Raw genomic sequence first — 24,407 nt, 5'->3', positions numbered from 1 at the left:
TTCTGTATAATCCTGTCTGAATACCTGTATGTGTGTTCTGTATAGTCCTGTCTGGATACCTGTATGTGTTCTGTATAGTCCTGTCTGGATACCTGTATGTGTTCTGTATAGTCCTGTCTGGATACCTGTATAGTCCTGTCTGAATACCTGTATGTGTTCTGTATAGTCCTGTCTGGATACCTGTGTGTGTTCTGTATAGTCCTGTCTGGATACCTGTGTGTGTTCTGTATAGTCCTGTTTGGATACCTGTATGTGTTCTGTATAGTCCTGTCTGGATACCTGTATGTGCTCTGTATAGTCCTGTCTGTATACCTGTATGTGTTCTGTATAGTCCTGTCTGGATACCTGTATGTGTTCTGTATAGTCCTGTCTGTATACCTGTATGTGTTCTGTATAGTCCTGTCTGGATACCTGTATGTGTTCTGTATAGTCCTGTCTGGATACCTGTATGTGTTCTGTATAGTCCTGTCTGAATACCTGTATGTGCTCTGTATAGTCCTGTCTGGATACCTGTATGTGTTCTGTATAGTCCTGTCTGGATACCTGTGTGTGTTCTGTATAGTCCTGTCTGGATACCTGTGTGTGTTCTGTATAGTCCTGTCTGGATACCTGTATGTGTTCTGTATAGTCCTGTCTGGATACCTGTATGTGTTCTGTATAGTCCTGTCCTGTCTGGATACCTGTATGTGTTCTGTATAGTCCTGTCTGGATACCTGTATGTGTTCTGTATAGTCCTGGCTGGATACCTGTATGTGTTCTGTATAGTCCTGTCTGGATACCTGTATGTGTTCTGTATAGTCCTGTCTGGATACCTGTATGTGTTCTGTACAGTCCTGTCTGGATTCCTGTGTGTGTTCTGTATAGTCATGTCCTGTCTGGATACCTGTATGTGTTCTGTATAGTCCTGTCTGAATACCTGTATGTGTGTTCTGTATAGTCCTGTCTGGATACCTGTATGTGTTCTGTATAGTCCTGTCTGGATACCTGTATGTGTTCTGTATAGTCCTGTCTGGATACCTGTATAGTCCTGTCTGAATACCTGTATGTGTTCTGTATAGTCCTGTCTGGATACATGTATGTGTTCTCTATAGTCCTGTCTGGATACCTGTATGTGTTCTGTATAGTCCTGTCTGGATACCTGTGTGTGTTCTGTATAGTCCTGTCTGGATACCTGTATGTGTTCTGTATAGTCCTGTCTGGATTCCTGTGTGTGTTCTGTATAGTCATGTCCTGTCTGGATACCTGTATGTGTTCTGTATAATCCTGTCTGAATACCTGTATGTGTGTTCTGTATAGTCCTGTCTGGATACCTGTATGTGTTCTGTATAGTCCTGTCTGGATACCTGTGTGTGTTCTGTATAGTCCTGTCTGGATACCTGTGTGTGTTCTGTATAGTCCTGTTTGGATACCTGTATGTGTTCTGTATAGTCCTGTCTGGATACCTGTATGTGTTCTGTATAGTCCTGTCTGTATACCTGTATGTGTTCTGTATAGTCCTGTCTGTATACCTGTATGTGTTCTGTATAGTCCTGTCTGGATACCTGTATAGTCCTGTCTGAATACCTGTATGTGTTCTGTATAGTCCTGTCTGGATACCTGTGTGTGTTCTGTATAGTCCTGTCTGGATACCTGTGTGTGTTCTGTATAGTCCTGTTTGGATACCTGTATGTGTTCTGTATAGTCCTGTCTGGATACCTGTATGTGTTCTGTATAGTCCTGTCTGTATACCTGTATGTGTTCTGTATAGTCCTGTCTGTATACCTGTATGTGTTCTGTATAGTCCTGTCTGGATACCTGTATGTGTTCTGTATAGTCCTGTCTGAATACCTGTATGTGCTCTGTATAGTCCTGTCTGGATACCTGTATGTGTTCTGTATAGTCCTGTCTGGATACCTGTGTGTGTTCTGTATAGTCCTGTCTGGATACCTGTGTGTGTTCTGTATAGTCCTGTCTGGATACCTGTATGTGTTCTGTATAGTCCTGTCTGGATACCTGTATGTGTTCTGTATAGTCCTGTCCTGTCTGGATACCTGTATGTGTTCTGTATAGTCCTGTCTGGATACCTGTATGTGTTCTGTATAGTCCTGGCTGGATACCTGTATGTGTTCTGTATAGTCCTGTCTGGATACCTGTATGTGTTCTGTATAGTCCTGTCTGGATACCTGTATGTGTTCTGTATAGTCCTGTCTGGATACCTGTATGTGTTCTGTATAGTCCTGTCTGGATACCTGTATGTGCTCTGTATAGTCCTGTCTGGATACCTGTATGTGTTCTGTATAGTCCTGTCTGGATACCTGTATGTGTTCTGTACAGTCCTGTCTGGATTCCTGTGTGTGTTCTGTATAGTCATGTCCTGTCTGGATACCTGTATGTGTTCTGTATAGTCCTGTCTGAATACCTGTATGTGTGTTCTGTATAGTCCTGTCTGGATACCTGTATGTGTTCTGTATAGTCCTGTCTGGATACCTGTATGTGTTCTGTATAGTCCTGTCTGGATACCTGTATAGTCCTGTCTGAATACCTGTATGTGTTCTGTATAGTCCTGTCTGGATACATGTATGTGTTCTCTATAGTCCTGTCTGGATACCTGTATGTGTTCTGTATAGTCCTGTCTGGATACCTGTGTGTGTTCTGTATAGTCCTGTCTGGATACCTGTATGTGTTCTGTATAGTCCTGTCTGGATTCCTGTGTGTGTTCTGTATAGTCATGTCCTGTCTGGATACCTGTATGTGTTCTGTATAATCCTGTCTGAATACCTGTATGTGTGTTCTGTATAGTCCTGTCTGGATACCTGTATGTGTTCTGTATAGTCCTGTCTGGATACCTGTATGTGTTCTGTATAGTCCTGTCTGGATACCTGTATGTGTGTTCTGTACAGTCCTGTCTGGATTCCTGTGTGTGTTCTGTATAGTCATGTCCTGTCTGGATACCTGTATGTGTTCTGTATAGTCCTGTCTGAATACCTGTATGTGTGTTCTGTATAGTCCTGTCTGGATACCTGTATGTGTTCTGTATAGTCCTGTCTGGATACCTGTATGTGTTCTGTATAGTCCTGTCTGGATACCTGTATAGTCCTGTCTGAATACCTGTATGTGTTCTGTATAGTCCTGTCTGGATACATGTATGTGTTCTCTATAGTCCTGTCTGGATACCTGTATGTGTTCTCTATAGTCCTGTCTGGATACCTGTATGTGTTCTGTATAGTCCTGTCTGGATTCCTGTGTGTGTTCTGTATAGTCATGTCCTGTCTGGATACCTGTATGTGTTCTGTATAATCCTGTCTGAATACCTGTATGTGTGTTCTGTATAGTCCTGTCTGGATACCTGTATGTGTTCTGTATAGTCCTGTCTGGATACCTGTATGTGTTCTGTATAGCCCTGTCTGGATACCTGTATAGTCCTGTCTGAATACCTGTATGTGTTCTGTATAGTCCTGTCTGGATACCTGTGTGTGTTCTGTATAGTCCTGTCTGGATACCTGTGTGTGTTCTGTATAGTCCTGTTTGGATACCTGTATGTGTTCTGTATAGTCCTGTGGATACCTGTATGTGTTCTGTATAGTCCTGTCTGTATACCTGTATGTGTTCTGTATAGTCCTGTCTGTATACCTGTATGTGTTCTGTATAGTCCTGTCTGGATACCTGTATGTGTTCTGTATAGTCCTGTCTGTATACCTGTATGTGTTCTGTATAGTCCTGTCTGGATACCTGTATGTGTTCTGTATAGTCCTGTCTGGATACCTGTATGTGTTCTGTATAGTCCTGTCTGAATACTTGTATGTGCTCTGTATAGTCCTGTCTGGATACCTGTATGTGTTCTGTATAGTCCTGTCTGGATACCTGTGTGTGTTCTGTATAGTCCTGTCTGGATACCTGTGTGTGTTCTGTATAGTCCTGTCTGGATACCTGTATGTGTTCTGTATAGTCCTGTCTGGATACCTGTATGTGTTCTGTATAGTCCTGTCCTGTCTGGATACCTGTATGTGTTCTGTATAGTCCTGTCTGGATACCTGTATGTGTTCTGTATAGTCCTGTCTGGATACCTGTATGTGTTCTGTATAGTCCTGTCTGGATACCTGTATGTGTTCTGTATAGTCCTGTCTGGATACCTGTATAGTCCTGTCTGAAAACCTGTATGTGTTCTGTATAGTCCTGTCTGGATACCTGTGTGTGTTCTGTATAGTCCTGTCTGGATACCTGTGTGTGTTCTGTATAGTCCTGTTTGGATACCTGTATGTGTTCTGTATAGTCCTGTCTGGATACCTGTATGTGTTCTGTATAGTCCTGTCTGTATACCTGTATGTGTTCTGTATAGTCCTGTCTGTATACCTGTATGTGTTCTGTATAGTCCTGTCTGGATACCTGTATGTGTTCTGTATAGTCCTGTCTGTATACCTGTATGTGTTCTGTATAGTCCTGTCTGGATACCTGTATGTGTTCTGTATAGTCCTGTCTGGATACCTGTATGTGTTCTGTATAGTCCTGTCTGGATACCTGTATGTGTTCTGTATAGTCCTGTCTGGATACCTGTATGTGTTCTGTATAGTCCTGTCTGGATACCTGTGTGTGTTCTGTATAGTCCTGTCTGGATACCTGTGTGTGTTCTGTATAGTCCTGTCTGGATACCTGTATGTGTTCTGTATAGTCCTGTCTGGATACCTGTATGTGTTCTGTATAGTCCTGTCCTGTCTGGATACCTGTATGTGTTCTGTATAGTCCTGTCTGGATACCTGTATGTGTTCTGTATAGTCCTGGCTGGATACCTGTATGTGTTCTGTACAGTCCTGTCTGGATACCTGTATGTGTTCTGTATAGTCCTGTCTGGATACCTGTATGTGTTCTGTACAGTCCTGTCTGGATTCCTGTGTGTGTTCTGTATAGTCATGTCCTGTCTGGATACCTGTATGTGTTCTGTATAGTCCTGTCTGAATACCTGTATGTGTGTTCTGTATAGTCCTGTCTGGATACCTGTATGTGTTCTGTATAGTCCTGTCTGGATACCTGTATGTGTTCTGTATAGTCCTGTCTGGATACCTGTATAGTCCTGTCTGAATACCTGTATGTGTTCTGTATAGTCCTGTCTGGATACATGTATGTGTTCTCTATAGTCCTGTCTGGATACCTGTATGTGTTCTGTATAGTCCTGTCTGGATACCTGTATGTGTTCTGTATAGTCCTGTCTGGATACCTGTATGTGTTCTGTATAGTCCTGTCTGGATTCCTGTGTGTGTTCTGTATAGTCCCTGTATGTCTGGATTCCTGTGTGTGTTCTGTATAGTCATGTCCTGTCTGGATACCTGTATGTGTTCTGTATAATCCTGTCTGAATACCTGTATGTGTGTTCTGTATAGTCCTGTCTGGATACCTGTATGTGTTCTGTATAGTCCTGTCTGGATACCTGTATGTGTTCTGTATAGTCCTGTCTGGATACCTGTATAGTCCTGTCTGAATACCTGTATGTGTTCTGTATAGTCCTGTCTGGATACCTGTGTGTGTTCTGTATAGTCCTGTCTGGATACCTGTGTGTGTTCTGTATAGTCCTGTTTGGATACCTGTATGTGTTCTGTATAGTCCTGTCTGGATACCTGTATGTGCTCTGTATAGTCCTGTCTGTATACCTGTATGTGTTCTGTATAGTCCTGTCTGGATACCTGTATGTGTTCTGTATAGTCCTGTCTGTATACCTGTATGTGTTCTGTATAGTCCTGTCTGGATACCTGTATGTGTTCTGTATAGTCCTGTCTGGATACCTGTATGTGTTCTGTATAGTCCTGTCTGAATACCTGTATGTGCTCTGTATAGTCCTGTCTGGATACCTGTATGTGTTCTGTATAGTCCTGTCTGGATACCTGTGTGTGTTCTGTATAGTCCTGTCTGGATACCTGTGTGTGTTCTGTATAGTCCTGTCTGGATACCTGTATGTGTTCTGTATAGTCCTGTCTGGATACCTGTATGTGTTCTGTATAGTCCTGTCCTGTCTGGATACCTGTATGTGTTCTGTATAGTCCTGTCTGGATACCTGTATGTGTTCTGTATAGTCCTGGCTGGATACCTGTATGTGTTCTGTATAGTCCTGTCTGGATACCTGTATGTGTTCTGTATAGTCCTGTCTGGATACCTGTATGTGTTCTGTACAGTCCTGTCTGGATTCCTGTGTGTGTTCTGTATAGTCATGTCCTGTCTGGATACCTGTATGTGTTCTGTATAGTCCTGTCTGAATACCTGTATGTGTGTTCTGTATAGTCCTGTCTGGATACCTGTATGTGTTCTGTATAGTCCTGTCTGGATACCTGTATGTGTTCTGTATAGTCCTGTCTGGATACCTGTATAGTCCTGTCTGAATACCTGTATGTGTTCTGTATAGTCCTGTCTGGATACATGTATGTGTTCTCTATAGTCCTGTCTGGATACCTGTATGTGTTCTGTATAGTCCTGTCTGGATACCTGTGTGTGTTCTGTATAGTCCTGTCTGGATACCTGTATGTGTTCTGTATAGTCCTGTCTGGATTCCTGTGTGTGTTCTGTATAGTCATGTCCTGTCTGGATACCTGTATGTGTTCTGTATAATCCTGTCTGAATACCTGTATGTGTGTTCTGTATAGTCCTGTCTGGATACCTGTATGTGTTCTGTATAGTCCTGTCTGGATACCTGTATGTGTTCTGTATAGTCCTGTCTGGATACCTGTATAGTCCTGTCTGAATACCTGTATGTGTTCTGTATAGTCCTGTCTGGATACCTGTGTGTGTTCTGTATAGTCCTGTCTGGATACCTGTGTGTGTTCTGTATAGTCCTGTTTGGATACCTGTATGTGTTCTGTATAGTCCTGTCTGGATACCTGTATGTGTTCTGTATAGTCCTGTCTGTATACCTGTATGTGTTCTGTATAGTCCTGTCTGTATACCTGTATGTGTTCTGTATAGTCCTGTCTGGATACCTGTATGTGTTCTGTATAGTCCTGTCTGAATACCTGTATGTGCTCTGTATAGTCCTGTCTGGATACCTGTATGTGTTCTGTATAGTCCTGTCTGGATACCTGTGTGTGTTCTGTATAGTCCTGTCTGGATACCTGTGTGTGTTCTGTATAGTCCTGTCTGGATACCTGTATGTGTTCTGTATGGTCCTGTCTGGATACCTGTATGTGTTCTGTATAGTCCTGTCCTGTCTGGATACCTGTATGTGTTCTGTATAGTCCTGTCTGGATACCTGTATGTGTTCTGTATAGTCCTGGCTGGATACCTGTATGTGTTCTGTATAGTCCTGTCTGGATACCTGTATGTGTTCTGTATAGTCCTGTCTGGATACCTGTATGTGTTCTGTATAGTCCTGTCTGGATACCTGTATGTGCTCTGTATAGTCCTGTCTGGATACCTGTATGTGTTCTGTATAGTCCTGTCTGGATACCTGTATGTGTTCTGTATAGTCCTGTCTGGATAGCTGTATGATACCTCTATGTGTGTTGTTCTGCAGAGATCAGTGACCAGTGCCTTCCGTTTCCGTGTTACAAGGAGGGTTCTGAACGCTGCATCGATGGCCAGGCCTCCTTCACCTGTCAGTGTCGACCAGGCTGGAAGGGCCCGCGCTGTGAGGATGGTAGGTACCAGACAGACAGGGTTGGGGTTAGACAGGCCTCCTTCACCTGTCAGTGTCGACCAGGCTGGAAGGGCCCGCGCTGTGAGGATGGTAGGTACCAGACAGACAGGGTTGGGGTTAGACAGGCCTCCTTCGCCTGTCAGTGTCGACCAGGCTGGAAGGGCCCGCGCTGTGAGGATGGTAGGTACCAGACAGACAGTATGTGTTCTGTATAGTCCTGGTTGGGGTTAGACAGGCCTCCTTCACCTGTCAGTGTCGACCAGGTTGGAAGGGCCCGCACTGTGAGGATGGTCGGTACCAGACAGACAGGGTTGGGGTTAGACAGGCCTCCTTCGCCTGTCAGTGTCGACCAGGCTGGAAGGGCCCGCGCTGTGAGGATGGTCGGTACCAGACAGACAGGGTTGGGGTTAGACAGGCCTCCTTCACCTGTCAGTGTCGACCAGGCTGGAAGGGCCCGCACTGTGAGGATGGTCGGTACCAGACAGACAGGGTTGGGGTTAGACAGGCCTCCTTCACCTGTCAGTGTCGACCAGGCTGGAAGGGCCCGCGCTGTGAGGATGGTCGGTACCAGACAGACAGGGTTTCCCCGTACTACAGATCTTTCATATTGGGTAATACTGGGTCCTGGCTTAATACTGGGTCATGGCTTAATACTGGGTCCTACTTAATACTGGGTCCTGGCTTAATACTGGGTCCTGGCTTAATACTGGGTCCTGGCTTAATACTGGTTCCTGGCTTAATACTGGGTCCTGGCTTTATACCTGGTACTACTTAATACTGGGCCCTGGCTTAATACTGGGTCCTGGCTTAATACTGGGTCCTGGCTTAATACTGGGTTCTACTTAATACTGGGTCCTACTTAAAACTGGGTCCTACTTAATACTGAGTCCTGGTTTAATACTTGGTCCTACTTAATACTGGGTCCTGGCTTAATACTGGGTCCTGGCTTAATACTGGGTCCTGGTTTAATACTGGGTCCTACTTAATACTGGGTCCTGGCTTAATACTGGGTCCTACTTAATACTGGGTCCTGACTTAATACTGGGTCCTGACTTAATACGGGGTCCTGGCTTAATACTGGGTCCTGGCTTAATACTGGGTCCTGGCTTAATACTGGGTCCTGGCTTAATACTGGGTCCTACTTAATACTGGGTTCTACTTAATACTGGGTCCTACTTAATACTGGGTCCTACTTAATACTGGGTCCTGGTTTAATCCTGGGTCCTGGCTTAATACTGGGTCCTACTTAATACTGGGTCCTACTTAATACTGGGTCCTGGCTTAATACTGGGTCCTGCTTAATACTGGGTCCTGGCTTAATACTGGGTCCTGGCTTAATACTGGGTCCTGGCTTAATACTGGGTCCTGGCTTAATACTGGGTCCTGGCTTAATACTGGGTTCTACTTAATACTGGGTTCTACTTAATACTGGGTCCTACTTAAAACTGGGTCCTACTTAATACTGGGTCCTGGTTTAATACTGGGTCCTGGCTTAATACTGGGTCCTGGCTTAATCCTGGGTCCTGGCTTAATCCTGGGTCCTGGCTTAATACTGGGTCCTACTTAATACTGGGTTCTACTTAATACTGGGTCCTACTTAATACTGGGTTCTACTTAATACTGGGTCCTGGTTTAATACTGGGTCCTGGCTTAATACTGGGTCCTACTTAATACTGGGTCCTACTTTATACTGGGTCCTGGCTTAATACTGGGTCCTACTTAATACTGGGTCCTACTTAATACTGGGTCCTGGCTTAATACTGGGTCCTACTTAATACTGGGTCCTACTTAATACTGGGTCCTGGCTTAATCCTGGGTTGCTGGTTTGAATCCGTCTCTAAAAGTTTGGTCAGAAACGTTGGTGTTGCTGACTTACTAGGCAGAAACAGGACTTGGAGCCGAGTTTATAGTCAATAAATCCATGTTTTGTTATTCTTGAATAACGATGTTATTGGTTGTTTTATTGATCAGACATTGACGAGTGTTCAGACCCAGATCACCAAGCCGGCTGCAACCAGAAGTGTTACAACTCCCCCGGGAGCTTCCGCTGTATGTGTGACGATGGGTACCGGTTCAGAACCAGCGAGAAGATCCACTGTACAGGTAACAGTTACTGTTATATAGATCCACTGTACAGGTACCAGTTATATAGATCCACTGTACAGGTAACAGTTACTGTTAAATAGATCCACTGTACAGGTAACAGTTATATAGATCCACTGTACAGGTACCAGTTACTGTTATATAGATCCACTGTACAGGTACCAGTTATATAGATCCACTGTACAGGTAACAGTTATATAGATCCACTGTACAGGTAACAGTTATATAGATCCACTGTACAGGTAACAGTTACTGTTATATAGATCCACTGTACAGGTACCAGTTACTGTTATATAGATCCACTGTACAGGTACCAGTTACTGTTATATAGATCCACTGTACAGGTAACAGTTATATAGATCCACTGTACAGGTAACAGTTACTGTTATATAGATCCACTGTACAGGTAACAGTTATATAGATCCACTGTACAGGTAACAGTTATATAGATCCACTGTACAGGTAACAGTTATATAGATCCACTGTACAGGTAACAGTTACTGTTATATAGATCCACTGTACAGGTACCAGTTACTGTTATATAGATCCACTGTACAGGTAACAGTTATATAGATCCACTGTACAGGTAACAGTTATATAGATCCACTGTACAGGTAACAGTTACTGTTATATAGATCCACTGTACAGGTAACAGTTATATAGATCCACTGTACAGGTAACAGTTATATAGATCCACTGTACAGGTAACAGTTACTGTTATATAGATCCACTGTACAGGTAACAGTTATATAGATCCACTGTACAGGTAACAGTTACTGTTATATAGATCCACTGTACAGGTAACAGTTACTGTTATATAGATCCACTGTACAGGTACCAGTTACTGTTATATAGATCCACTGTACAGGTAACAGTTATATAGATCCACTGTACAGGTACCAGTTATATAGATCCACTGTACAGGTAACAGTTATATAGATCCACTGTACAGGTACCAGTTACTGTTATATAGATCCACTGTACAGGTAACAGTTACTGTTATATAGATCCACTGTACAGGTACCAGTTACTGTTATGTAGATCCACTGTACAGGTACCAGTTACTGTTATATAGATCCACTGTACAGATAACAGTTATATAGATCCTCTGTACAGGTAACAGTTACTGTTATATAGATCCACTGTACAGGTAACTGTTATATAGATCCACTGTACAGGTACCAGTTATATAGATCCACTGTACAGGTAACAGTTATATAGATCCACTGTACAGGTAACAGTTATATAGATCCACTGTACAGGTACCAGTTACTGTTATATAGATCCACTGTACAGGTAACAGTTACTGTTATATAGATCCACTGTACAGGTACCAGTTACTGTTATATAGATCCACTGTACAGGTAACAGTTATATAGATCCACTGTACAGGTAACAGTTACTGTTATATAGATCCACTGTACAGGTAACAGTTATATAGATCCACTGTACAGGTAACAGTTACTGTTATATAGATCCACTGTACAGGTAACAGTTATATAGATCCTCTGTACAGGTAACAGTTACTGTTATATAGATCCACTGTACAGGTAACAGTTACTGTTATATAGATCCACTGTACAGGTACCAGTTACTGTTATATAGATCCACTGTACAGGTACCAGTTACTGTTATATAGATCCACTGTACAGGTAACAGTTACTGTTATATAGATCCACTGTACAGGTACCAGTTATATAGATCCACTGTACAGGTAACAGTTATATAGATCCACTGTACAAGTAACAGTTATATAGATCCTCTGTACAGGTAACAGTTACTGTTATATAGATCCACTGTACAGGTAACAGTTATATAGATCCTCTGTACAGGTAACAGTTACTGTTATATAGATCCACTGTACAGGTAACAGTTATATAGATCCACTGTACAGGTACCAGTTACTGTTATATAGATCCACTGTACAGGTAACAGTTACTGTTATATAGATCCACTGTACAGGTAACAGTTACTGTTATATAGATCCACTGTACAGGTAACAGTTATATAGATCCACTGTACAGGTAACAGTTACTGTTATATAGATCCACTGTACAGGTAACAGTTATATAGATCCACTGTACAGGTAACAGTTACTGTTATATAGATCCACTGTACAGGTAACAGTTACTGTTATATAGATCCACTGTACAGGTAACAGTTATATAGATCCACTGTACAGGTACCAGTTATATAGATCCACTGTACAGGTAACAGTTACTGTTATATAGATCCACTGTACAGGTAACAGTTACTGTTATATAGATCCACTATACAGGTAACAGTTACTGTTATATAGATCCACTGTACAGGTAACAGTTATATAGATCCACTGTACAGGTACCAGTTATATAGATCCACTGTACAGGTAACAGTTACTGTTATATAGATCCACTGTACAGGTAACAGTTATATAGATCCACTGTACAGGTAACAGTTACTGTTATATAGATCCACTGTACAGGTACCAGTTACTGTTATATAGATCCACTGTACAGGTAACAGTTATATAGATCCACTGTACAGGTAACAGTTACTGTTATATAGATCCACTGTACAGGTAACAGTTACTGTTATATAGATCCACTGTACAGGTACCAGTTACTGTTATATAGATCCACTGTACAGGTAACAGTTATATAGATCCACTGTACAGGTAACAGTTACTGTTATATAGATCCACTGTACAGGTAACAGTTACTGTTATATAGATCCACTGTACAGGTACCAGTTACTGTTATATAGATCCACTGTACAGGTAACAGTTATATAGATCCACTGTACAGGTAACAGTTACTGTTATATAGATCCACTATACAGGTAACAGTTACTGTTATATAGATCCACTGTACAGGTAACAGTTACTGTTATATAGATCCACTGTACAGGTAACAGTTACTGTTATATAGATCCACTGTACAGGTAACAGTTACTGTTATATAGATCCACTGTACAGGTAACAGTTATATAGATCCACTGTACAGGTAACAGTTACTGTTATATAGATCCACTGTACAGGTAACAGTTACTGTTATATAGATCCACTGTACAGGTAACAGTTACTGTTATATAGATCCACTGTACAGGTAACAGTTACTGTTATATAGATCCACTGTACAGGTAACAGTTACTGTTATATAGATCCACTGTACAGGTAACAGTTATATAGATCCACTGTACAGGTAACAGTTACTGTTATATAGATCCACTGTACACTCCCAGAGTGAGATATCAATGAGTGTCTGCTGTACCCCAATATCTCTGAGGAACCAGCTAAATGTGTTCCCTCCCCAGATAGTGTCTGCTGTACCCCAATATCTCTGAGGAACCAGCTAAATGTGTTCCCTCCCCAGATATCAATGAGTGTCTGCTGTACCCCAATATCTCTGAGGAACCAGCTAAATGTGTTCCCTCCCCAGATAGTGTCTGCTGTACCCCAATATCTCTGAGGAACCAGCTAAATGTGTTCCCTCCCCAGATAGTGTCTGCTGTACCCCAATATCTCTGAGGAACCAGCTAAATGTGTTCCCTCCCCAGATATCAATGAGTGTCTGCTGTACCCCAATATCTCTGAGGAACCAGCTAAATGTGTTCCCTCCCCAGATAGTGTCTGCTGTACCCCAGTATCTCTGAGGAACCAGCTAAATGTGTTCCCTCCCCAGATAGTGTCTGCTGTACCCCAATATCTCTGAGGAACCAGTAATATATGTGTTCCCTCCCCAGATATCAATGAGTGTCTGCTGTACCCCAGTATCTGTGAAGAACCGGCTAAATGTGTCAACAACCCTGGCATGTATGAGTGCCAGTGTCCCCCGGGCTTCAGTTACAACTTCACCTTGCGTTCCTGTTTGGGTGAGATGCCACTCCACTGTGCCCACACTGATCACAGGAGAAAGACACTATCACAGACAGGAACATGTTTATTTAACTAAGGAACAGTGGGTTAACTGGTCTAGGAACAGTGGGTTAATTGGTCATGGAACAGTCAGTTAACTGGTCGAGGAACAGTGGGTTAACTGGTCTAAGAACAGTGGGTTAACTGGCCTAGGAACAGTGGGTTAACTGGTCTAGGAACAGTGGGTTAACTGGTCTAGGAACAGTGGGTTAACTGGTCTAGGAACAGTGGGTTAACTGGTCTAGGAACAGTGGGTTAACTGGCCTAGGAACAGTGGGTTAACTGGTCTAGGAACAGTGGGTTAACTGGTCTAGGAACAGTGGGTTAACTGGTCTAGGAACAGTGGGTTAACTGGTCTAGGAACCGTGGGTTAACTGGTCTAGGAACAGTGGGTTAACTGGTCTAGGAATAGTGGGTTAACTGGTCTAGGAACAGTGGGTTAACTGGTCTAGGAACAGTGGGTTAACTGGTCTAGGAACAGTGGGTTAACTGGTCTAGGAACAGTGGGTTAACTGGTCTAGGAACAGTGGGTTAACTGGTCTAGGAACAGTGGGTTAACTGGTCTAGGAACAGTGGGTTAACTGGTCTAGGAACAGTGGGTTAACTGGTCTAGGAACAGTGGGTTTACTGGTCTAGGAACAGTGGGTTAACTGGTCTAGGAACAGTGGTTTTACTGGTCTAGGAACAGTGGGTTAACTGGTCTAGGAACAGTGGGTTAACTGGTCTAGGAACAGTGGGTAAACTGCCTTGTTCAGGGGCAGAACGTCAGATTTTTACCTTGTCAGCTCAGGGATTCGATCTAGGAACCTTTCGGTTACTGGCCCAACTCTCTAACCACTAGGCTACCTGCCTCCTCTACACTCTAACCACTAGGCTACCTGCCTCCTCTACACTCTAACCACTAGGTTACCTGCCTCCTCTACACTCTAACCACTAGGTTACCTGCCTCCCCTACACTCTAACCACTAGGCTACCTGCCTCCCCTACACTCTAACCACTAGGCTACCTGCATCCCCTACACTCTAACCACTAGGCTACCTGCCTCCCCTACACTCTAACCACTAGGCTACCTGCCTCCTCTACACTCTAACCACTAGGCTACCTGCCTCCTCTACACTCTAACCACTGGGCTACCTGCCTCCTCTACACTCTAACCACTAGGCTACCTGCCTCCTCTACACTCTAACCACTAGGCTACCTGCCTCCTCTACACTCTAACCACTAGGCTACCTGCCTCCTCTACACTCTAACCACTAGGCTACCTGCCTCCTCTACACTCTAACCACTAGGCTACCTGCCTCCTCTACACTCTAACCACTAGGTTACCTGCCTCCTCTACACTCTAACCACTAGGCTACCTGCCTCCTCTACACTCTAACCACTAGGCTACCTGCCTCCTCTACACTCTAACCACTAGGCTACCTGCCTCCCCTACACACCAACCACTAGGATACCTGCCTCCTCTAACCACTAGGCTACCCTGCCTCCTCTACACTCTAACCACTAGGCTACCTGCCTCCTCTACACTCTAACCACTAGGCTACCCTGCCTCCTCTACACTCTAACCACTAGGCTACCTGCCTCCTCTACACTCTAACCACTAGGCTACCTGCCTCCTCTACACTCTAACCACTAGGCTACCCTGCCTCCTCTACACTCTAACCACTAGGCTACCTGCCTCCTCTACACTCTAACCACTAGGCTACCTGCCTCCTCTACACTCTAACCACTAGGATACCTGCCTCCTCTACACTCTAACCACTAGGATACCCTGCCTCCTCTACACTAACCACTAGGATACCTGCATCCTCTACACTCTAACCACTAGGATACCTGCCTCCTCTACACTCTAACCACTAGGATACCTGCCGCCCCTAAATATACAGTCTGACAAGTAAAAAAAATGTCAGAGACAATTATATTCAAGGACCTAATGGAACTTTTGGTATCAACTGATCTTAACCCTGACCCTGTACCTCCTGTAATGACCTCTGACCTCTACCCTCTCCGCCTGACGCTCGTGGTTGTCCCCAGACGTCGACGAGTGCGAGGTGGGCGTGTGTGAGGGCGTGTGTGTGAACACGATGGGTAGCTACTCCTGCCGCTGCGAAGGTCGTCAGGGCCTGCGGTTAGCGGAGGACCAGCGTTCCTGTGAGGAGGTGCCGGTGTGTGTCCAGCTCTACGACTACAAACACTCTGAGATGCTGTACCTGGGAGAACAATTCACCGGAGGACCTGTCATATACCTCCGCTTCAGACTACCGGAGAACACCAAGTAAGGGCGTTTAAACACACCGAGGCAGAGACAGACATGCAGTCCTGTTCACAACTGTACCCTAAATCGTACGGGTCGTCTGGGTTGTGTGTCTCCAGGTTTGCTGCAGAGTTTGACTTCCGTACGTTTGACCCAGAAGGGGTGGTTCTGTACGCAGAGTCTTCCCAGGACTCATGGTTCATGCTGGGGCTGAGGGGAGGACGGATCGAGGTCCAGTTCAAGACCCAGCACTCCATGAAGGTCACCAGCGGGGGCAAGGCCATCAACGATGGACAGTGGCATGTGGTAAGACTGGCTCGTGGATTACTGATGACTTTTTACTGTCTCTAGCTGGTTATATTAGTCCTCTGTCCAACCTGACTGTCTCTAGCTGGTTATATTAGTCCTCTGTCCAACCTGACTGTCTCTAGCTGGTTATATTAGTCGTCTGTCCAATCTGACTGTCTCTAGCTGGTTATATTAGTCGTCTGTCCAATCTAACTGTCTCTAGCTGGTTATATTAGTCCTCTGTCCAACCTGACTGTCTCTAGCTGGTTATATTAGTCCTCTGTCCAACCTGACTGTCTCTAGCTGGTTATATTAGTCCTCTGTCCAACCTGACTGTCTCTAGCTGGTTATATTAGTCCACTGTCCAACCTTACTGTCTCTAGCTGGTTATATTAGTCACCTGTCCAACCTGACTGCCTGTCTTTTACTGTCTCTAGCTGGTTAAATTAGTCCTCTGTCCAAGTTGTAAGTCGCTCTGGATAAGAGCGTCTGCTAAATGACTTAAATGTAATGTAAATGGTTATATTAGTCCTCTGTCCAACCTGACTGTCTCTAGCTGGTTATATTAGTCGTCTGTCCAATCTGACTGTCTCTAGCTGATTATATTAGTTGTCTGTCCAACCTGACTGTCTCTAGCTGGTTATATTAGTCGTCTGTCCAACCTGACTGTCTCTAGCTGGTTATATTAGTCGTCTGTCCAACCTGACTGTCTCTAGCTGGTTATATTAATCGTCTGTCCAATCTGACTGTCTCTAGCTGGTTATATTAGTCACCTGTCCAACCTGACTGCCTGTCTTTTACTGTCTCTAGCTGGTTAAATTAGTCCTCTGTCCAACCTGACTGTCTCTAGCTGGTTATATTAGTCGTCTGTCCAACCTTACTGTCTCTAGCTGGTTATATTAGTCATCTGTCCAATCTGACTGTCTCTAGCTGGTTAAATTAGTCCTCTGTCCAACCTGACTGTCTCTAGCTGGTTATATTAGTCACCTGTCCAACCTGACTGTCTCTAGCTGGTGATATTAGTCGTCTGTCCAACCTGACTGCCTGTCTTTACTGTCTCTAGCTGGTTATATTAGTCCTCTGTCCAACCGGACTGTCTCTAGCTGGTTATATTAGTCGTCTGTCCAACCTGACTGTCTCTAGCTGGTTATATTAGTCCTCTGTCCAACCTGACTGCCTGTCTTTACTGTCTCTAGCTGGTTATATCAGTCAACTGTCCAACCTGACTGCCTGTCTTTTACTGTCTCTAGCTGGTTATATCAGTCAACTGTCCAACCTGACTGTCTCTAGCTGGTTATATTAGTCACCTGTCCAACCTGACTGTCTCTGGCTGGTTATATTAGTCATCTGTCCAACCTGACTGTCTCTAGCTGGTTATATTAGTCCTCTGTCCAACCTTACTGTCTCGAGCTGGTTATATTAGTCACCTGTCCAACCTGACTGTCTCTAGCTGGTTATATTAGTCACCTGTCCAACCTGACTGCCTGTCTTTTACTGTCTCTAGCTGGTTATATTAGTCGTCTGTCCAACCTGACTGTCTCTAGCTGGTTATATTAGTCGTCTGTCCAACCTGACTGTCTCTAGCTGGTTATATTAGTCCTCTGTCCAACCTGACTGCCTGTCTTTATTGTCTCTAGCTGGTTATATTAGTCACCTGTCCAACCTGACTGTCTCTAGCTGGTTATATTAGTCACCTGTCCAACCTGACTGCCTGTCTTTTACTGTCTCTAGCTGGTTATATTAGTCAACTGTCCAACCTGACTGCCTGTCTTTTACTGTCTCTAGCTGGTTATATCAGTCAACTGTCCAACCTGACTGTCTCTAGCTGGTTATATTAGTCACCTGTCCAACCTGACCGTCTCTGGCTGGTTATATTAGTCATCTGTCCAACCTGACTGTCTCTAGCTGGTTATATTAGTCACCTGTCCAACCTGACTGCCTGTCTTTTACTGTCTCTAGCTGGTTAAATTAGTCCTCTGTCCAACCTGACTGTCTCTAGCTGGTTATATTAGTCGTCTGTCCAACCTTACTGTCTCTAGCTGGTTATATTCGTCGTCTGTCCAATCTGACTGTCTCTAGCTGGTTAAATTAGTCCTCTGTCCAACCTGACTGTCTCTAGCTGGTTATATTAGTCACCTGTCCAACCTGACTGTCTCTAGCTGGTGATATTAGTTGTCTGTCCAACCTGACTGCCTGTCTTTACTGTCTCTAGCTGGTTATATTAGTCCTCTGTCCAACCTGACTGTCTCTAGCTGGTTATATTAGTCGTCTGTCCAACCTGACTGTCTCTAGCTGGTTATATTAGTCGTCTGTCCAACCTGACTGCCTGTCTTTACTGTCTCTAGCTGGTTATATTAGTGACCTGTCCAACCTGACTGTCTCTAGCTGGTTATATTTAGTCACCTGTCCAACCTGACTGCCTGTCTTTTACTGTCTCTAGCTGGTTATATCAGTCAACTGTCCAACCTGACTGCCTGTCTTTTACTGTCTCTAGCTGGTTATATCAGTCAACTGTCCAACCTGACTGTCTCTAGCTGGTTATATTAGTCACCTGTCCAACCTGACTGTCTCTGGCTGGTTATATTAGTCATCTGTCCAACCTGACTGTCTCTAGCTGGTTATATTAGTCCTCTGTCCAACCTTACTGTCTCGAGCTGGTTATATTAGTCACCTGTCCAACCTGACTGTCTCTAGCTGGTTATATTAGTCACCTGTCCAACCTGACTGTCTCTAGCTGGTGATATTAGTCGTCTGTCCAACCTGACTGCCTGTCTTTACTGTCTCTAGCTGGTTATATTAGTCCTCTGTCCAACCTGACTGTCTCTAGCTGGTTATATTAGTCGTCTGTCCAACCTGACTGTCTCTAGCTGGTTATATTAGTCCTCTGTCCAACCTGACTGCCTGTCTTTACTGTCTCTAGCTGGTTATATTAGTCACCTGTCCAACCTGACTGCCTGTCTTTTACTGTCTCTAGCTGGTTATATTAGTCAACTGTCCAACCTGACTGCCTGTCTTTTACTGTCTCTAGCTGGTTATATCAGTCAACTGTCCAACCTGACTGTCTCTAGCTGGTTATATTAGTCACCTGTCCAACCTGACCGTCTCTGGCTGGTTATATTAGTCATCTGTCCAACCTGACTGTCTCTAGCTGGTTATATTAGTCCTCTGTCCAACCTTACTGTCTCAAGCTGGTTATATTAGTCACCTGTCCAACCTGACTGTCTCTAGCTGGTTATATTAGTCACCTGTCCAACCTGACTGTCTCTAGCTGGTTATAATAGTCACCTGTCCAACCTGACTGTCTCTAGCTGGTTATATTAGTCACCTGTCCAACCTGACTGTCTCTAGCTGGTTATATTAGTCCTCTGTCCAACCTGACTGTCTCTAGCTGGTTATATTAGTCCTCTGTCCAACCTGACTGTCTCTAGCTGGTTATAATAGTCACCTGTCCAACCTGACTGCCTGTCTTTTACTGTCTCTAGCTGGTTATATTAGTCACCTGTCCAACCTGACTGTCTCTAGCTGGTTATATTAGCCATCTGTCCAACCTGACTGTCTCTAGCTGGTTATAATAGTCACCTGTCCAACCTGACTGCCTGTCTTTTACTGTCTCTAGCTGGTTATATTAGTCACCTGTCCAACCTGACTGTCTCTAGCTGGTTATATTAGCCATCTGTCCAACCTGACTGTCTCTAGCTGGTTATATTAGTCATCTGTCCAACCTGACTGCCTGTCTTTTACTGTCTCTAGCTAGTTATATTAGTCACCTGTCCAACCTGAATGCCTGTCTTTTACTGTCTCTAGCTGGTTGTATTAGTCCTCTGTCCAACCTGACTGTCTGTCTTTTACTGTCTCTAGCTGGTTATATTAGTCACCTGTCCAACCTTACTGTCTCTAGCTGGTTATATTAGTCCTCTGTCCAACCTTACTGTCTCTAGCTGGTTATATTAGTCCTCTGTCCAACCTTACTGTCTCTAGCTGGTTATATTAGTCCTCTGTCCAACCTGACTGTCTGTCTTTTACTGTCTCTAGCTGGTTATATTAGTCCTCTGTCCAACCTGACTGTCTGTCTTTTACTGTCTCTAGCTGGTTATATTAGTCCTCTGCCCAACCTGACTGTCTGTCTTTTACTGTCTCTAGCTGGTTATATTAGTCCTCTGTCCAACCTTACTGTCTCTAGCTGGTTATATTAGTCCTCTGTCCAACCTGACTGCCTGTCTTTTACTGTCTCTAGCTGGTTATATTAGACACCTGTCCAACCTGACTGTCTCTAGCTGGTTATATTAGTGACCTGTCCAACCTGACTGTCTCTAGCTGGTTATATTAGTCCTCTGTCCAACCTGACTGCCTGTCTTTTACTGTCTCTAGCTGGTTATATTAGACACCTGTCCAACCTGACTGTCTCTAGCTGGTTATATTAGTCACCTGTCCAACCTGACTGTCTCTAGCTGGTTATATTAGTCACCTGTCCAACCTGACTGTCTCTAGCTGGTTATATTAGTGACCTGTCCAACCTGACTGTCTCTAGCTGGTTATATTAGTCACCTGTCAAACCTGACTGTCTCTAGCTGGTTATAATAGTCATCTGTCCAACCTGACTGCCTGTCTTTTACTGTCTCTAGCTGGTTATATTAGACACCTGTCCAACGTGACTGTTTCTAGTTGGTTATATTAGTCACCTGTCCAACCTGACTGCCTGTCTTTTACTGTCTCTAGCTGGTTATATTAGACACCTGTCCAACCTGACTGCCTGTCTTTTACTGTCTCTAGCTGGTTATATTAGACACCTGTCCAACCTGACTGCCTGTCTTTACTGTCTCTAGCTGGTTATATTAGTCACCTGTCCAACCTGACTGCCTGTCTTTTACTGTCTCTAGCTGGTTATATTAGACACCTGTCCAACCTGACTGCCTGTCTTTACTGTCTCTAGCTGGTTATATTAGTCACCTGTCCAACCTGACTGTCTCTAGCTGGTTATATTAGTTATCTGTTATCTTGTTGTTGGTATGTAATGTTGTAGTTATGTGTTGTTGTTGTTGTTGTGTAATGTTGTTGTTGTCGTGTAATGTTGTTGTTGTGTAATGTTGTTGTAGATCTCAGTAGATGAACTAGAGTCCAGTATCAGTGTTAAGATCAGTAAGGAAGCTGTGATGAGCATCAACAGCCCTGAGAGTCTCTTTACAGCCATTAACGGGAAACTGGAGACCAAGGTGTACATCGCAGGGCTGCCCAACCGCACCGACAGCGTCATCAAACCGGTAAACAGCCCGCTGCCGCAACACCAACCACAGAACAACCATAGATCAACCACACCACAACCACACCACAACCACAGAACAACTATAGATCAACCACAGAACAACCACACCACAACCCCAGAACAACTATAGAACAAACCACAGAACAACCATAGATCAACCACACCATAACCACAGAACAACCACAGAACAAACCACAGAACAACCATAGATCAACCACAGAACAACCACACCACAACCACAGAACAACCACAGAACCACAGAACAACCACAGAACCACAGAACAACCATAGATCAACCACACCACAACCATAGAACAACCACACAACAACCACAGAACAACCACAGAACCACAGAACAACCACAGAACCACAGAACAACCATAGATCAACCACACCACAACTATAGATCAACCACAGAACAACCATAGATCAACCACACCACAACCATAGAACAACCACACAACAACCACAGAACAACCACAGAACCACAGAACAACCACAGAACAACCACAGAACCACAGAACAACTATAGATCAACCACAGAACAACCATAGATCAACCACAGAACAACCACAGAACAACTATAGAACAACCACAGAACCACAGAACAACCACAGAACCACAGAACAACCACAGAACCACAGAACAACTATAGATCAACCACAGAACAACCATAGATCAACCACACCACAACCATAGAACAACCACACAACAACCACAGAACAACCACAGAACAACTATAGATCAACCACAGAACAACCATAGATCAACCACACCACAACCACAGAACAACCACACAACAACCACACAACAACCACAGAACCACAGAACAACCACAGAACCACAGAACAACTATAGAACCACAGAACAACCATAGATCAACCACAGAACAACCACAAAACAACCACACAACAACCACAGAACAACCACACAACAACCACAGAACAACCACAGAACAACCACAGAACCACAGAACAACCACAGAACCACAGAACAACTATAGATCAACCACAGAACAACCATAGATCAACCACAGAACAACCACAGAACAACCACACAACAACCACAGAACAACCACAGAACAACCACAGAACCACAGAACAACTATAGATCAACCACAGAACAACCATAGATCAACCACAGAACAACCATAGATCAACCACAGAACAACCACAGAACAACTATAGAACAACCATAGAACAACTATAGATCAACCATAGAACAACCACAGAACAACCATAGATCAACCACAGAACAACCATAGATCAACCACAGAACAACCACAGAACAACTATAGAACAACCATAGAACAACTATAGATCAACCATAGAACAACCACAGAACAACCATAGATCAACCACAGAACAACCATAGATCAACCACAGAACAACCACAGAACAACTATAGAACAACCATAGAACAACTATAGAACAACCATAGAACAACTATAGATCAACCATAGAACAACCACAGAACAACTATAGATCAACCACAGAACAACTATAGATCAACCACAGAACAACTATAGATCAACCACAGAACAACTATAGATCAACCACAGAACAACCACAGAACAACTATAGATCAACCACAGAACAACTATAGAGCAACCACAGAACAACTATAGATCAACCATAGATCAACCACACCACAACCACAGAACAACCATAGATCAACCACAGAACAACCATAGAATAAACATTCAACCAACAACCACACAAATAATGATCAGATAATCACTCGACAACCGCAGAACGACCATAAAAACAACGATTCCATAACCGTAAAACAACCATCATACAACCACCTGATGACATTGATGTGACCCCTGTACAGATCAACGCTCGTCTGGACGGGTGTATCAGGGGCTGGAACCTGATGAACCAGGGGGCGTCTGGGGTCAAAGAGGTTATTCAGGAGAAGAAGAGTAAACACTGTTTCCTGCACATAGAGAGAGGAACCTACTTCACTGGGGCAGGACTGGCTCACTTCAACATAGACTACAGTGAGTAGTGTACACTAGACTGGCTCACTTCAACATAGACTACAGTGAGTAGTGTACACTAGACTGGCTCACTTCAACATAGACTACAGTGAGTAGTGTACACTAGACTGGCTCACTTCAACATAGACTACAGTGAGTAGTGTACACTAGACTGGCTCACTTCAACATAGACAACAGTGAGTAGTGTACACTAGACTGGCTCACTTCAACATAGACTACAGTGAGTAGTGTACACTAGACTGGCTAACTTCAACATAGACTACAGTGAGTAGTGTACACTAGACTGGCTAACTTCAACATAGACTACAGTGAGTAGTGTACACTAGACTGGGTTCTACTACTATGGTGGTCTATATATATTCTACTACTACAGTGGACTAGATATATTCTACTACTATAGTGGACTATATATATTCTACTACTATAGTGGACTATATATATTCTACTATAATAGTGGACTATATATATTCTACTACTACAGTGGACTATATATATTATACTACTATAGTGGACTATATATATTCTACTATAATAGTGGACTATATATATTCTACTACAGTGGACTATATATATTCTACTACAGTGGACTATATATATTCTACTATAATAGTGGACTATATATATTCTACTACTATAGTGGACTATATATATTCTACTATAATAGTGGACTATATATATTCTACTACTATAGTGGACTATATATATTCTACTACTACAGTGGACTATATATATTCTACTATAATAGTGGACTATATATATTCTACTACTATAGTGGACTATATATATTCTACTACTATAGTGGACTATATATATTCTACTACTACAGTGGACTATATATATTCTACTATAATAGTGGACTATATATATTCTACTACTATAGTGGACTATATATATTCTACTACAGTGGACTATATATATTCTACTACTACAGTGGACTATATATATTCTACTATAATAGTGGACTATATATATTCTACTACAGTGGACTATATATATTCTACTACTACAGTG

At 43.4% G+C, this 24,407-nt stretch overlaps 1 pseudogene; it reads left to right on the top strand.

Annotated features, from left to right (window-relative positions):
* The window catches only part of LOC124027623, a 47,653-nt pseudogene that overhangs the window by 20,069 nt on the left and 3,177 nt on the right, over nucleotides 1-24,407 (top strand).

This window comes from Oncorhynchus gorbuscha, unplaced genomic scaffold (assembly GCF_021184085.1).
Source record: "Oncorhynchus gorbuscha isolate QuinsamMale2020 ecotype Even-year unplaced genomic scaffold, OgorEven_v1.0 Un_scaffold_3396, whole genome shotgun sequence".
In the NCBI taxonomy this organism is placed as follows: Eukaryota; Metazoa; Chordata; class Actinopteri; order Salmoniformes; family Salmonidae; genus Oncorhynchus; species Oncorhynchus gorbuscha.
Note: the sequence above shows the minus strand (reverse complement) of the source record. Positions and strands in the feature narration are given on the sequence as shown.